The sequence below is a fragment of the Rhipicephalus sanguineus genome, chromosome 7, assembly GCF_013339695.2.
Source record: "Rhipicephalus sanguineus isolate Rsan-2018 chromosome 7, BIME_Rsan_1.4, whole genome shotgun sequence".
NCBI lineage: Eukaryota > Metazoa > Arthropoda > Arachnida > Ixodida > Ixodidae > Rhipicephalus > Rhipicephalus sanguineus.
In genome coordinates this window covers 75,008,404-75,022,072 of record NC_051182.1, presented here as the reverse complement: position 1 = coordinate 75,022,072, position 13,669 = coordinate 75,008,404, and positions in this window count along the sequence as shown.

Sequence of the window (13,669 nt, the reverse complement as noted above, 5' to 3'; positions counted from 1 at the left end):
CACGGACTCACTGGCCTTCGCTCGCCCTCTCGTCTCGCTCTGGGCCCTTGTGATGTTAAGGCGCGTCTCTACGCCATGGTTATAAAACCTCCTGTAAATATGTAATTAAAGTGTGTCTTCTACTTGTTCGGAAGAAGCGTCGCACGATCCCTTCTTCGCCGGAGCCTAGGTGCCAGCCTCAACCCCTCCTCGGTCACATCAACGCAAATACGGTAAGGCAGTACGGTACCGCTCCTCCTTTCCCGGTCGTTGAGCGGCCAAAGCACAACCAGTGGGAAAGGAGGAACGCTACCGTACTGCCTTACCGTATTTGCGTACCGTATTTCCGTAACTTGCTAAAAGACTCTACTGTTTACGCATTTTGTACGTTGCAGCACTCCGCCGTATTCGGACGGTGTCGGCACGGCGTCTGTCATCTTTCGTGTAGCGTTCGTCGGCGTCTAAAGTGAGGCGTAATCGCAGATTCTGAAAAAAGGGAGAAAAACGATCATAACAACAGCTGCCACCCGAGAATATTTGAATTGCGCGACTAAGACGGACAGAAGACGCCAGCTTCCGGGACAAACAGGGGACCTTCCGGTGGCTTCACAAGCGCCCGCCTCGCGGAGCGGGCATGCGCCGTCCAGCCTTTTTAGTGGAGGTCAGTGGGAGCAACGCGCAACTGTTGCTATGCGTCGCTGTGCCATCACGTGAATGCAGAGAGTGTGAGGAGGAGAGGCCACAGCTGCCCCGTGCTAAGGCACGGAAGGACACCGCGAGTATGAAATATTAAAAGTAGGGGTGTGCGAATATCAAATTTTTCGAATACGAATCGAATACGAATATCCACCTTCAAATATCGAATCGAATATCGAATATCAAAGGAAAAATGCCTCCACAGTAACAATATTTTATTTAAAATGTAGCTATCTGAAAAAAAACACGGTTGATCCCTCCGTCATAGGAATCGGAATAACACGAAAGTAAAGCGTGCCCTTACAGAAGTAACTGAATGCTTACTGTACATTGATATAAGAGAGTTTGCACAATGTATATTGATGTCTGGCAGCTAATGGCGCCGTTTAACGTGTATGCACCCACTTTGATGATTGGTGGTACGTCTCCATCCCGACGACGAACGTCCGTGTTAAATGATTAAACAAACCCTTGTGGTAGCTGTAGTAGGTAACGATGAAAGCGTAATCAGAGAACGAGGTGTGATAGCCAGAAGAGCGTCGCATATTGCACGCAGAACTTTGTCGCCATCCCGCGGCATGTTAAAATGTGATTGAACACCACGGCCGGACTAGAGGGAAACGCAAAGCGCGTCGTGCCGCCCCGGTAGCCCGGCCGCGATTTTTCTCGGGGCGAGCGCGTGAGCATGGAACGCGCTGTTACAGCCAGGTGAGGCAGGCGTGCGTCGCAGAGCTATTTTTGGTTTGTATTAGCGTGATGCTGAGCGAGGCCGACGCTTTTACGACGCTTGGGCAAAGGTCGCCATCTCGCGGTGTGTTAAGGCATTGACAAAATTCAACTTTTATTGAAAACGCGGCGAATGGGACGGACGCGTAAACGCGTTGCAGGTGCTAGTCGCGAAGGCCACAGCAATGACGAATTACTTTACCTTACCACTCCCAGAGGTCAACACCACCCAGCCGACCGGGAGAGTGGTAGATATAAAATGCGCGTTCGTAAAGCCTGCAAGGTCTGTGACCGTGGCGCAGTGGATAGCGTGCCCGGCATCTGTTGTTGCGGACCGAGCGGTCGTGGGTTCGACGCCCGTTCACAGGACCTTTTTTTCTTTGCCATCTGATTGTGTATATTTTTTCGACGTCATTTCCGTGACGGAAATACGTCACTGAAGTCTTGGTGGACCCCGGCATAAAACACTTTCGTGTTAAAAAAAACATTAACAGCATGTCTGGCAACACAACATACACTGCTTTCTCCAGAACACAATGTCCAGGCTAGCACAATGCACATCACAACACAAGCGAATATCACGGCACAATGAAAGTAATGACTACATGTTGTCATGAAGAAATATCAGTTGCTCCACATGATCAGGCAGCACGCGCTCCCTTCTAACAGAGACACCCCCCCCCCTGCCACTGAAAAGGCACGCTCGCTTGGAACAGAAGTGGCTGGTATAGGGAGTTACATGGGGCAAAGCTTTGCCAGAGTGGGGTATCTGAAGGTGCCTACAGTCCGCCACCAGTCACGTGGGTCACTGTCTTTGTTCAGAAGTGGTCCCGCATAGTGAACGAGTGGTAGTGCGGCACGTTACGGCCGCATCGCCAACAGCGCTGCACGTCGGAGATGCACCAGCAATAAATCATACGTATTGGGGCGCTCGTCGCAGGCAGATATCGTGCCTCCGTGTACTTACGATGTTTATCGCTCCTCTCGGCAACGTTTTTAGCGATACGAACGCAGCAGAAATGTGGAAGACGAATTATATTATGGATGATATTCGAATCGCATATTCGAATTAGTCGAATATTCGAAGTTACCGAATATTCAAAACTTTTCGAACGCACGATTTTCGAATCGAATACGAATATTTCTAATGAAATATTCGACGAATATTCGAAACTTCCGAATATTCGCACACCCCTAATTAAAAGCTTTCGCCTTAATACGTGGTGAAGCACCCTGGGCAAGTCGTGCTGCGAATGATGGCACAGCGTAGACATTTCAGCTCCGCGAAGTTTTCTCTGGCCATGCAGGTTAGTGAAATGTTAGCGTGTCTTTTTTCTTCGAAACTCGCGCTATTTCGCGTGTAATGATATCCGTCCGTGTTATTGTAGTGTATGAAACCCGTAACATTATACGCGGCATGTCGCGTGAGCTCGCAATGTCGTCTTCTTTAACTGAATAATACCAGGGCATTTGTAATAAATAGGTGAAACACTAAACTACAACGCCTTACATTTTATCGGAAATGAGCTGTATGGATCTTTCGAGTGACCATTCAGCCATTCGGGGCTTCGCTTGCTCCACGGCGACCAAGTACCGGCCGCGTTGCGGGTTCAATCTTGTCATCAGCTGACGTATTCCGACGGAGAATAAACGTGATTGATTGATTAGTTGATTGAATCTGTGTATATCCACGTTAGTGGACCCCAGCTGCCGAAATCTGATCGGCCGTCTCGCTCGCAACGTCGTCCTGCGCCCGTGTGTTGCTCTCATAACCAGCGCTCGCTGCATGTTTGTTACTTTGTTGATAGGCGGCAGCACACTGCAAGCAAAGTGTTCTCTGAGCCCAGAACGCGGAGAAGGCGAGGCAGCTCTCGTGGCATAAACTTGTTTTGATTGATTTAGACAGTGATGCTCAGAGAGAGCGTGCACCTTGACGGCGAGGATTTTTCACTGGACATTGAAGGTTGTGAAAGCAGCGATAGCGACAGCGTCGGTAAGGATGCTGCAGCAGCGATTCTCATTAACGTGCTTTCCTGGTTAACCATCTGTACGGCAAGCTTTTCCCAATCGCAAGTCGCATTGGCTGTACTTGATGTACATTAGTAATGAGGTCAATATAAAATCATGTTTCCTGATCCACCTAGCGCAACTTTTGTGACGAGGGGGAAGGGAAACGTGCAATCGCGTCCACATGCCGAGCCGCTGAGTTGCCAAATGAAATTGACCATTACCGTCCAAACCAACGTTACCCGATAACGTTGGTCCAAACGGCGTCGTTGTTCAGAAATTCTTCGACGTCGCGAAAAGGTTGCCTGTGCATTCGTTTCGAAATGCTCATCAAACCTGTAACATACGAGAGAAGTGAACGGTGAACACCGCGTTCCTCACCACACAAGTATGACTGAGCAACATGTTTATAAACCACCGACACGCTAAACATGCAATCCTGTGCAGCAACGATTGCATTAATCGCTAGCGGCCTATTAATACGTACGGCAAATCCGACATGCACGCGTGGTACGTATACTTGGAGTGACGTTTATTTTGGCCTGACATCCACTTCAGCACAGTTCATGAGCTCTCCGGTGAAAGTGGCATGGACTGTACGTTCGCACGTTCCGCCTGTTCCTCTCACGCAGGCCCCGCTATAGATACGTCAGAATTATCGAAACCAAGGGCACTTTTTAGTGCGATCATCTGAATATCATACGTAGCTTTCGTTAATGTTGTAGGAGATGACAGCGCCTGCCATGGCCGGCAGCGTCCACCCGCGAGTCCAGCCCGAGCACTGGCACGCACTACACTAGCACTTCGTGGTTGTCTGTCCATTCTTTGCAACGTCCCTCTAGTGGTATTCCCATACTGCCCCCCCCCCATCCCCAGGGGGCGATGGCGACGGCCCGCGGTAGCAGACTAGGACGGCGGCCCCACCGGCGGTAATACCTGGAGGGCTGTTGCCCCAAGCGAATATGCGATGAGGCGCAGCAGACCAGGCAGCGCAGCTCCGGGATCGGTGTCTTCCAGGCACCTGCGGGTCCTAAACCTTTCGAGGTCTTCCAGGATATCCCGCAGGTGTTAAACCACACGTGGGCTCAGACACCCGCCTGGTCGCGGTCCCTGTCTTCGCTCAGAAAGTGCACTCAGTAGTGAGTCGCCGGTGAGGTGCAGCCGCCCACCAGCAGGAAGGCCAGCCAGCCGCCTCAGGGGTGCAGAGTATGGGAGGGTGAAGCAAAGCCCGTCGCCCGACAGCCCACGTTCGAATCCTCCTCTCCCGTCTTGTTCTTGGTCGTGGACCAGACCATTTCCATCGATGCGCCGTTCTCCTCTCAGCCGATCGTCTCGTCCTTCTCGTCTTCGTCTTCCTTGGGATCGTCCCCTTCCACGTCATAGTCCTCTGCACAAGAACGCGGGATCTGCAGCATCATCTTCTTCCTTCGTTTCTGTCTTCCCCTTCACTTGCGCCCTGCGCAGCTACCTCGTCGTGTTCTAACTCGTCCTCGTCCTTACAGTAGTCCTCCTTCTGGCTCTCGGCTTCCTCCCCTTCCTCCTGGTTATTCTTCATCTTCTTCTTCTCCGCGTCGTCTTCAGATTACGCGTTCTCCTTGTTTTTGTGATCCTCCTTTTGAACTCCTTCGTGTAATCGCCTTCGGCCACCTCGGCTAAATTCCGTTCCTGCGGATACCTTTTCAGTCTTGGCGTCGCCGGCCTCTTTCTCCTTGGCCGAGATGACTACGTCGGCCTTCTGCTGCGTAGCGACGTCGGCTTGCTTGTCGGTAGAAGTCCTGGCTTTTCTGTGCGAAGTATGGGAAAGCCGACACAGCCACTCGAATTTGTTCGTTTGGTCTCCGGCAGAGCTCACCAGCTCTCACGGCTGCTCTAACGAGTGCAGTCGGGACGGTGGGAATTCATGGGCAACGGAACAGCCGACGAGAAGCCGTATCCCCCACGAACGCGGTCCTACCCGGAACGACGCCGGGGCCCCACGTTGCAGGCGCCAATGAAGGAGATGACCGCGCCTGCCATGGGCGGCAGCGTCCACCCGTGAGTCCAGCCCGAGCACTGTCCACGGCACGCACTACACTAGCACTTCGTCGTTGTCTATCCATTCTCTGCAACGTCCCTCTAGCGGTATTCCCATATGTATTGCTCCGGGGTCGCGCAATGCTTCAATATAGCTTGCTGAATCACGGGAATACAAATGTAATGTTTGTTAGACTGCTATAAAAGCGGAGCCCGCACTGGAATCGCAGACGTTATTCTGATATGACGCGTGTATCCTATAGGAGTACTTTCATATGTAATGTTTATTGCTTTCTTGTCAAATTCATAACTCGCACCACGATTGACGTTGTACCGCCATTACGCCTGCATAGGCTGCTTTTCCAAACCAGTTTGTAGACCTGGCGTGTCTCTCTGGTAGAATGCCTGACTGCCATGCAGAACGGTTGGGTTCGATTCCTGCTGGGATCATAATACTAACGCGATAGCGTTAGAGAGCCCGTGTCGCAGAAATTCCGGGGTCGGCGACGGTGACGGTGTCGCTACCAACGCTTGTGAGCGAAAAATCGTCCGTGACCGAAAAATCGAGAAAGATGAAAATAAAATAAACGATTGAGGATCGAAACCGGGCCGTTTGCGTGGCAAGCAGATATCCTACCACAAGGCCACGATGTTGCCTGGATTGCTTCGGAAAAAAACACTACATAAATACCATGTAGTGGAAGGAGCCTTAAAGGGCCCGTAAACAGGCTGCGACTTTTTTTTTACACCCGCCAAACAAGCTCGCTAATCCGTACAGTAGACCGCGGCGATCACGTTTTCCGAATATTACAGCGCTGCGCGCCGCGCAGACCCTTCATTTCGAAAAACAATTCCCGCGCTTCTTTCCTACGACTGACCAATCCTCCTCGTACGCGCAGTGACGTCAACTCGGCGATCGCCGAGTTGACGTAGCACCGAGCTCGTCGATTGGTCTAAACCAGGTCTCAAGAAACAGTTGTCAAGTTAACGTCAGTTCCTGTTCCCACCCACCGCTACGAAACTGCGTCTTCTTTTTTGGCCCTGCGGTGATGCGGTTTCGGCCACGCAGTTGTCGCGCGTATATTCCTCGCACTGCATAGCACCTGCACGCACTTCGCCTGAGGCGAAGCGTTGTTCAGTTGCCGGCTGCAAATCGAGCGGGGAGAGGGGAATCTCCGGTAGCTCGGACGGGTCGCGCTTGCTCGCGCGGCAAGCGGGGTTCTCCAGGCTTTTCTCTCGCGCCCCTTCGACGTCTCGGAAAGCAAGCACGCATTCCTGCTGCATTGTGAACTGTCACAAAGGTTTAAAAATAGTGAAGTGCCGAAAACTGCCCGTCAAGTTACGGAGCACGTGCGACAATATAAACAATAAACAACCAGGAGCCGCAGCAAGCGGAAGTGCATTGCGACTGATCGAGCCCGCCCATGACGTCAATTCTTGACGTCGTGTCACGTTGCCGAAGTGGGCGGAGTCACGACGACGGGCTACGCCTTTCCCTCCATGTGGCGGAGAAGGGTGGTGAGGCCGCGCGAAAATTTGAGACCAGCTGAAACGGATGTTCTAACCCCTGTAACTTCCTTATTATAGCACGTACTCGCAAAATTCTTGCGGCAGCATGTTCACATAGCAAAAGTGCGCATATTTCTTTTCATTACAATTTTTGGACATCGAGGTTGTTTACTGGCCCTTTAACGCGTTTTGTTCGGCAGGTGTCACGACGAAAATGAGCCCATTCGGCGATATGTAGGCGCATTGGCGACGCCATCAAACTACTTTTCTTGCACGATGCCATGCTTCGAAAAAAGCCGGGATAGTGCAGCCATTGGCGCTAAAAACACACACGAACGTTCAAACAGCTCCAAAAATGGACAACTATGTCCATCTAGCGGATAACATATCAAGCCAACGCCTGCTTTCTAGAGGAGGCGTTGATCCAGCAAACAGCAAACGTTAGATAATGTGCTGCCATCTGTGAGACATTGTGAGAAATATGTATCGACTCTTAGCACAGGTGCAGCGCAGGTATAGTGCCTCGAATATACTGGCTAGTGTGCTGAGCGCGCGTTTGGCGTGGCCACCGCGGTGATGCCTTCCCAAAGTCACCGCATGGCAGCGCTGCGACTCGCTAAGGTCTACCGCGCGTCGGCGGCTCCTGCGCTTTCTGCTGCGATACAGTGTTCTTCGTTCCTTTTAACACACTTGTCAAAACGTTCGATCGAAAGGAGGAAATCGCTGCGCCAAATTATTGCCAACAGAGAATTCTCAACCAGTTGGGCACTACAAAACGACGAAGCGTTTCACACGTACCTCACGTCGTGTGCTAGTTTTCGCGGCACAGACTTCACCACCAAAGCGAAGTAGAAAAGTCACGATGAATATACTGCGACACACCCAACTTGCCAGTTGAAAACAATCAGCTAAGATTGACACGTTAGACGCAAGAATCGTGTCGTAAGGATGGTCCACGGCAATTTCGATCGCGATCAAGTCCACCTCGGATTCTTCGCTGCTGCACTTGAACATACGCTGACGATTTTACTCGCAGCAGGGTGCTTTGAAGGGCCGCTTGGTACATCTTATTTCGCTGAAAACAGCGCGATGATGGGACGAAGGCTAAGGAACAGCGCTTGTGTTGTTTGTTCCTTAGCCTTCGTCCCGTTTTCGTGCTGTTTTCAGCGCAGCGATTTGTCTCGAAGTCGATCCAGTTAACTGCAATTCGCAGCTCTCAGTCGTGCTGATATTTTGTTATATTAGCGGCGCATCACTCTCGGTATGATGCACCATCATGGACTTGCAGAGTGTATCATGCGCCGAGGTAGTCGAATCGGTGCCTACGATAATTCTGGCGAGCCGATATTTGACCCGCAGCGGGTCGACAGTAATCGAAAATTCCCGTGTAATGCTTGTATTACGCAAATGCACTAATATTTTTTGCAAACATTATGACACTAGCTTTTGCACTTTGTTCGCTTTCACAAACAGGATGAATTTTGCTCACCCAGAGCTGCAGGTACACTAGCACAGGCTTCATAATTCCGTATCTGTTGTTCTGATGATTCTGCTGTTCAGCTGTGCCTACTGCATTGTTGTACTAGATGAGCAAGTCCGAGTTAACAGAGCATCGTTTATACGCAAATCTAGCGTGGGTTGGGGTCACTTTCACTGTTCTGCGTTTTCCTGCATGGCATCCATATTTTATAGACCACATGCGATGAACACAAGCCACTCTAAATAGGATTAACTACTCATGCATTTTATTTGAAAGGCACTGCTCACTTCACACACAAAAAAAACGTTACGAATGTGTCTGGTCTGGAGCTTGAATTGCATTTTAACAGAAGGAAACGTAAGTGCAAAGAAACTGAACAGGTGTTATCAGTCAAGATCGACATCTCAATTAGATAATTTCATTAGTCTAGCGCTGTGATTCGCTGCCAGAAAAAATCAAGTGTAAGGCACCTTTGTGAATATGGGCTCTTGTTTTTAACCGTGTTGAACTAATAGTTTAAGGTGGGGTGAGACTTCTTTCGTAACAAAAATTTCAATTTCGGGCTTTCAAAATTACATGATACAACATTTCTTTATCTCTCGGAAAATATATGACATTTGGGCACTCCCTTTTCAAAAAGAATTTTAGGTTCTTTTTCAATGACACACTGAGAGGTAATGCGCGCGCACCCCTACGTTATTTCTGCGTTTTTCTCAAAACCTTTTTGTAAATTTTGTTTCGTTTTCTCGAGAACTAGTGGGCTTAGAAAACAAACTTCCACGTGTTAACTAATGGCATTTACATAACTGGCACTAGAACCAGTAGCCTATGCGCATTTGTATTTTTCAGTGCAAAAAATCAGTCATAAGTGGCAGTTTTCATAAATCACCAAGCGTAAAAAAACATAACAAATCTAGTTTTTGTTGTACGCTCACAATTTTAGTTCCACTTCTGTAACGCGTTAGTAGCTACCTTTATGCAAAATTGCAATGCCCTGCAGATGACAGATCTTATTTAAAAAGCACATCATGAGGAAAACAAATACAAATAAGAAATACTAAACAATTTCAAGCTATCTTTGAGCTTTAATACAACCTGCGTCTACCATAAAATACCTCGTAAATTTTTGTAATAGCTTCCATTACCACTGCCGTACAGCCAAACTTGGAAACTGACTTTAAAAGCTTCACCCCACCTTAATAACTGAGATTATAAGCTGATGTTCACTATAAAAAATCTCAGTGTCCCACACAGGCCCGTAACCAAGAATTTTTTTCGGGGGGGGGGGGGGGGGGGGGGGCACTTGCTGAAAGCGTTGACTATTTGAGAAAAACGCATATTTGCATTATTTAGTTTCGATAAAACACCATGCGCCATAAAAGTTTCGAGGGAAACCCGGGCCCCCCCCCCCCCCCCCCGCGCCCCCTCTGGCTACGAGCCTGGTTCCACAACTTAACCATCAACTTATCAAACATAAGTAATGGTCAAAACACACAACACACACATAAATGTAAACAAACGCTCAACAGAAGAGACACAATACAAATAGTCATAATACCAGTTCTTAAATCAGCAAAACACAGTGAAAAAATATTAACGGGCAGGGAAATACTCACACACCTGCTTAATACAAAAATATTAGTGAAAAACCTCATCGGTATTTCAACAGCAAATTCAATAGCCACTCGAACACAGCGGCACGAAGCATGTTTTCTGCCTGCCCTGATGCTTCTCCTGTTCCATCATTACTCCTTGCATTTCTCATTTACGCGTGCGTATACAAAGAACAGCGCAAACACGATAAAAACAGCGCAGACGTGAGCAAGACAAATTCAAACACGAGCCACGAAGCACTTAAAAGCTGCGGAGGCAAGCGGAGACACATCGACCACACCGGCGCGCGGCTTACACCTTTGCGACAAGCGTCGTCGCCTGCCGGAGAAAGTTGGAAGGCATCACCGGCCCTGCCACCTCCTCCCATAGGAAACCCCCTCCGCACAGCACACTAGCTAGTATATTCTGGACACTATAATATTACACCAGTATGCGCACTTCTACCAAGAAGACACAGAACAGGTATGAGCAGGCGGTGGCGGAAGAAGTGGCGAGTGGTGATGCAGCCGCTTCAATTTATTGCTTCCTTCTTTCTTCTCAAGGATTTATCGTTTCACAACCTTTCGGCAGGGACACCCAGCAGCTATGATTCATTGTTATAACCGATAATGCGGCATGAGGGCGTTGCAGTAAGCGTATTATTTCAACCTAGGAAATAAAAAAAGTTAGCGGTGCAGCCGCTTCTGATTATGATACCCGACATGCTGTTAAACCCGGTATCGTTATAACTGGGTAATACTGTTTGCGACAAGACTGCATTGGCAGAAGGAAAGCAGGAATATGCAGTTTCCACTACTGGTGGCCATAGTATAGAAGCTTTAGTAAAACATAAACGATGACTAATACCGCCAACTGTTTACTAAAGATGAGTAGGATTGGCTTTTTTCAGCTAAATGAAAGATAGACACCTAGTGGTAAGAACAGTTAGGCTACAGTGAGGCCTTGGGCGCTCTTTAACAGTTATATTACAGTGACAGTGCTTACCATGCCCAGAACAGCTCGGGGACCCAGTGCCTTGGGTCCCGAATTCAAAAACTCAATTAATTAAATAAGACGCGGGCCACACTGCGTCGTGGCCAGCGCTAAGTCTGCGTCGCCTCGCTCGCGACGCAAGACGCCTCGAGAACCGACGCTAGTTCTCGATTTTCGGGTTTTGCGACAATGCGAGAGCAAGAGCGCAAGACTGGCTTGGGTTTAGCGCCTGCGCCTTGGCTGCTCGCAAATTTCTTGGATTCCGTAGCTCCTTTGGTCCCCACTTCTAAATCTCTCTAGTCATTCATTGCCACAGCTGCTCACAACAAGCGGCTTTGTTTTCTTAGCAGTGATTCTTTTGGTTGAAGCTTCCGCGTGCTTGGTGAGGAATACTTTTCAGACATTTAAACGACACAATTATAGGTATCTTCTCTTCTTGAAGTCGTTTGATTATATGATGAAATGGGAATTTGATTTCCTTTTTGCAGTACTTTTGGCTGCATTGGTTATGGGTATATTTATTTGGATTGTCAGAACATTTCCGCAATACAACTAGATCGAGCACGGTGGCTTTTCAGGATGACAAGTTAGGTGTGCCCTCGTGCAGTTGGCTCCACTCACAGTGCGCTTTCCCTGGTGTTCTTCAATGTTAGTTGTCGCATACAGTTACGGCCATGTAAACTGCTCTTATCAGCACACAATAAAATTTCACGTGTTCGTAGTGGAGAACAAGGTTCTCTGAAATCTCCTGCTCTTTTTACAGGGGAGCTGTTATTACGCAGCTCAGTCCGTCCACAGCGTCATTCCCAGCATAGCCATGCTGGAAAGGGGACAAGCGCATAGCGGGAAAGAAATATTATTATTTGATTTGAATACAGAGGAAACGCGAATACACCGAGGAAATAGGGAGGGAACAGGCTGACAACTGTCAGCAAAAGGGGTCGAACGCCTGCCTGCTCCTTCGGGATGGGGACACATAGAGGAAATGAAAAACAAGCAGACGTGAACGCAAATAAGTAGTGCCATGGAAAAATGCCTATAGGCACGAGGCAAAATCGGTTTCGTTGAAAACAACAGGGCTCAATTTACTGCTCACGCAGAGCACATAGCATAAGCAATGCATAGGTGAGAGTTAAGTCGTATATTGCAGAGCTCGGCAAGGAAAGTGAGGGGGAAGGGAGAGAGTAAAGCATTGTAAAGCAGTGTAGTGTGAAAGCAAATAATAAATGAGGCAAGGGAGAGGAAAAGCGAGGTGAACGGGAAAGGGAACAGAGAGTGCGACGGCTTGCGTAAAGCGAGAGTGAAAGCCTAGCATGCCAGTCCTGAGAATAGGAAGCGAGGGTGACGAGGAAGAGAGGGAAGAAGGCATATTATTGCACCCGAGTTCCAAGACAAAGAATGAGAGCGGAGAGGGGAAGAACGAGCAAGGTGAGCGAGGAGGAGGAGCGGCGGCACACGTGGCACGATAGGGGTTGAGTGGAAGCGAAGCTAATGCGCTGCTGCGCCAACCGCAGGTGGTATGACGTTACTAATAACGGCGCTCGCTACTAAAAGGCCTGCTGTCACATCGACGGGCCTCGTTTTCGCCCAGGACTTTCTCGACGTAGCTCTTTGGCCTTCCGACTTTGGTCGCTGAGGCTTTCCCTCAGCTCCGCGGTCAGGCAATGTTTGCGGTAGTAAAGCGACGCCTAAATTTTGTCTACATAGACACAGTGCAAACGGTCAGAAACAGCTGCCTTGGTAATAACTATCTCATAGTCGTCCACATAGTACCACAGAACAGGATAGTGCTTCATGGAGCTATGAAATTAGTAGCAGAGCTTTGAGCTATGAAGTTCTAACACGCTCACGAGGGAAACCATTGAAGCGGCAGAGATTAAATATAGAGACGGTGTAAGGTGCCCGCCCTTCAATCTGTTTATCATAAATGGAAATGATATTTCTGTCGCATCAGCCGCCTGTTTGGTTTGCTGGGTTGATTGCGTTGTGTGCCCGCTCCCCCTTTTAACACGAAAGTGTTTTATGCCGGGGTCCACCAAGTACATCCGTCACGGATATGACGTTGATAAAATGGACGCCAACGGGTGAGAAAGAAAAAAACCAAGAAAAAGATACCCCACTGGGAATCGAACCCACGACGTTGCGGCCGCGACGGCAAGCGCCCGATGCTCTACCGACTAAGCCAACTCGGGAGATGCTAGGCACGGCGCGAACGCGCCTTATATGTTTCACACCTTCTCTTTCGCGGCGGGCGGAGCGGGCCGGTGCCGCCGTCTGTGAGAGGTGAAAAGAAGTAATGCTTCACGATCGACACTTACTAGCGCTTACTCCGAGATTGCACGTGATATCGGAGGTCATGGTTAAAGCGTCTCGATACCAGAGAGGTAGACTGGCCGCGCTGGCGTCGCCGAGGCACCCTTGACGCAGTTACGTTCTTTGCCTTTGGATTCGTGTTAGCGTGCGTCGGCTCATCGGAGTAGTGCAGCTTCCACGTGCACGAACGGGATTTCTCTGCCGCCGACTGCTTCAATTGCGAGAGCACCGACTAACAAAACTGCTGCAATATGCGTTGCAGAAAGGACGCGATTTCGACGGGCGAATGTCGTGCCTTGGTGGAGCGAGAGCAGCGCCTGCGAGACAGAGGCCAGCGGGACGCACGCGTTTGCGGCTCAG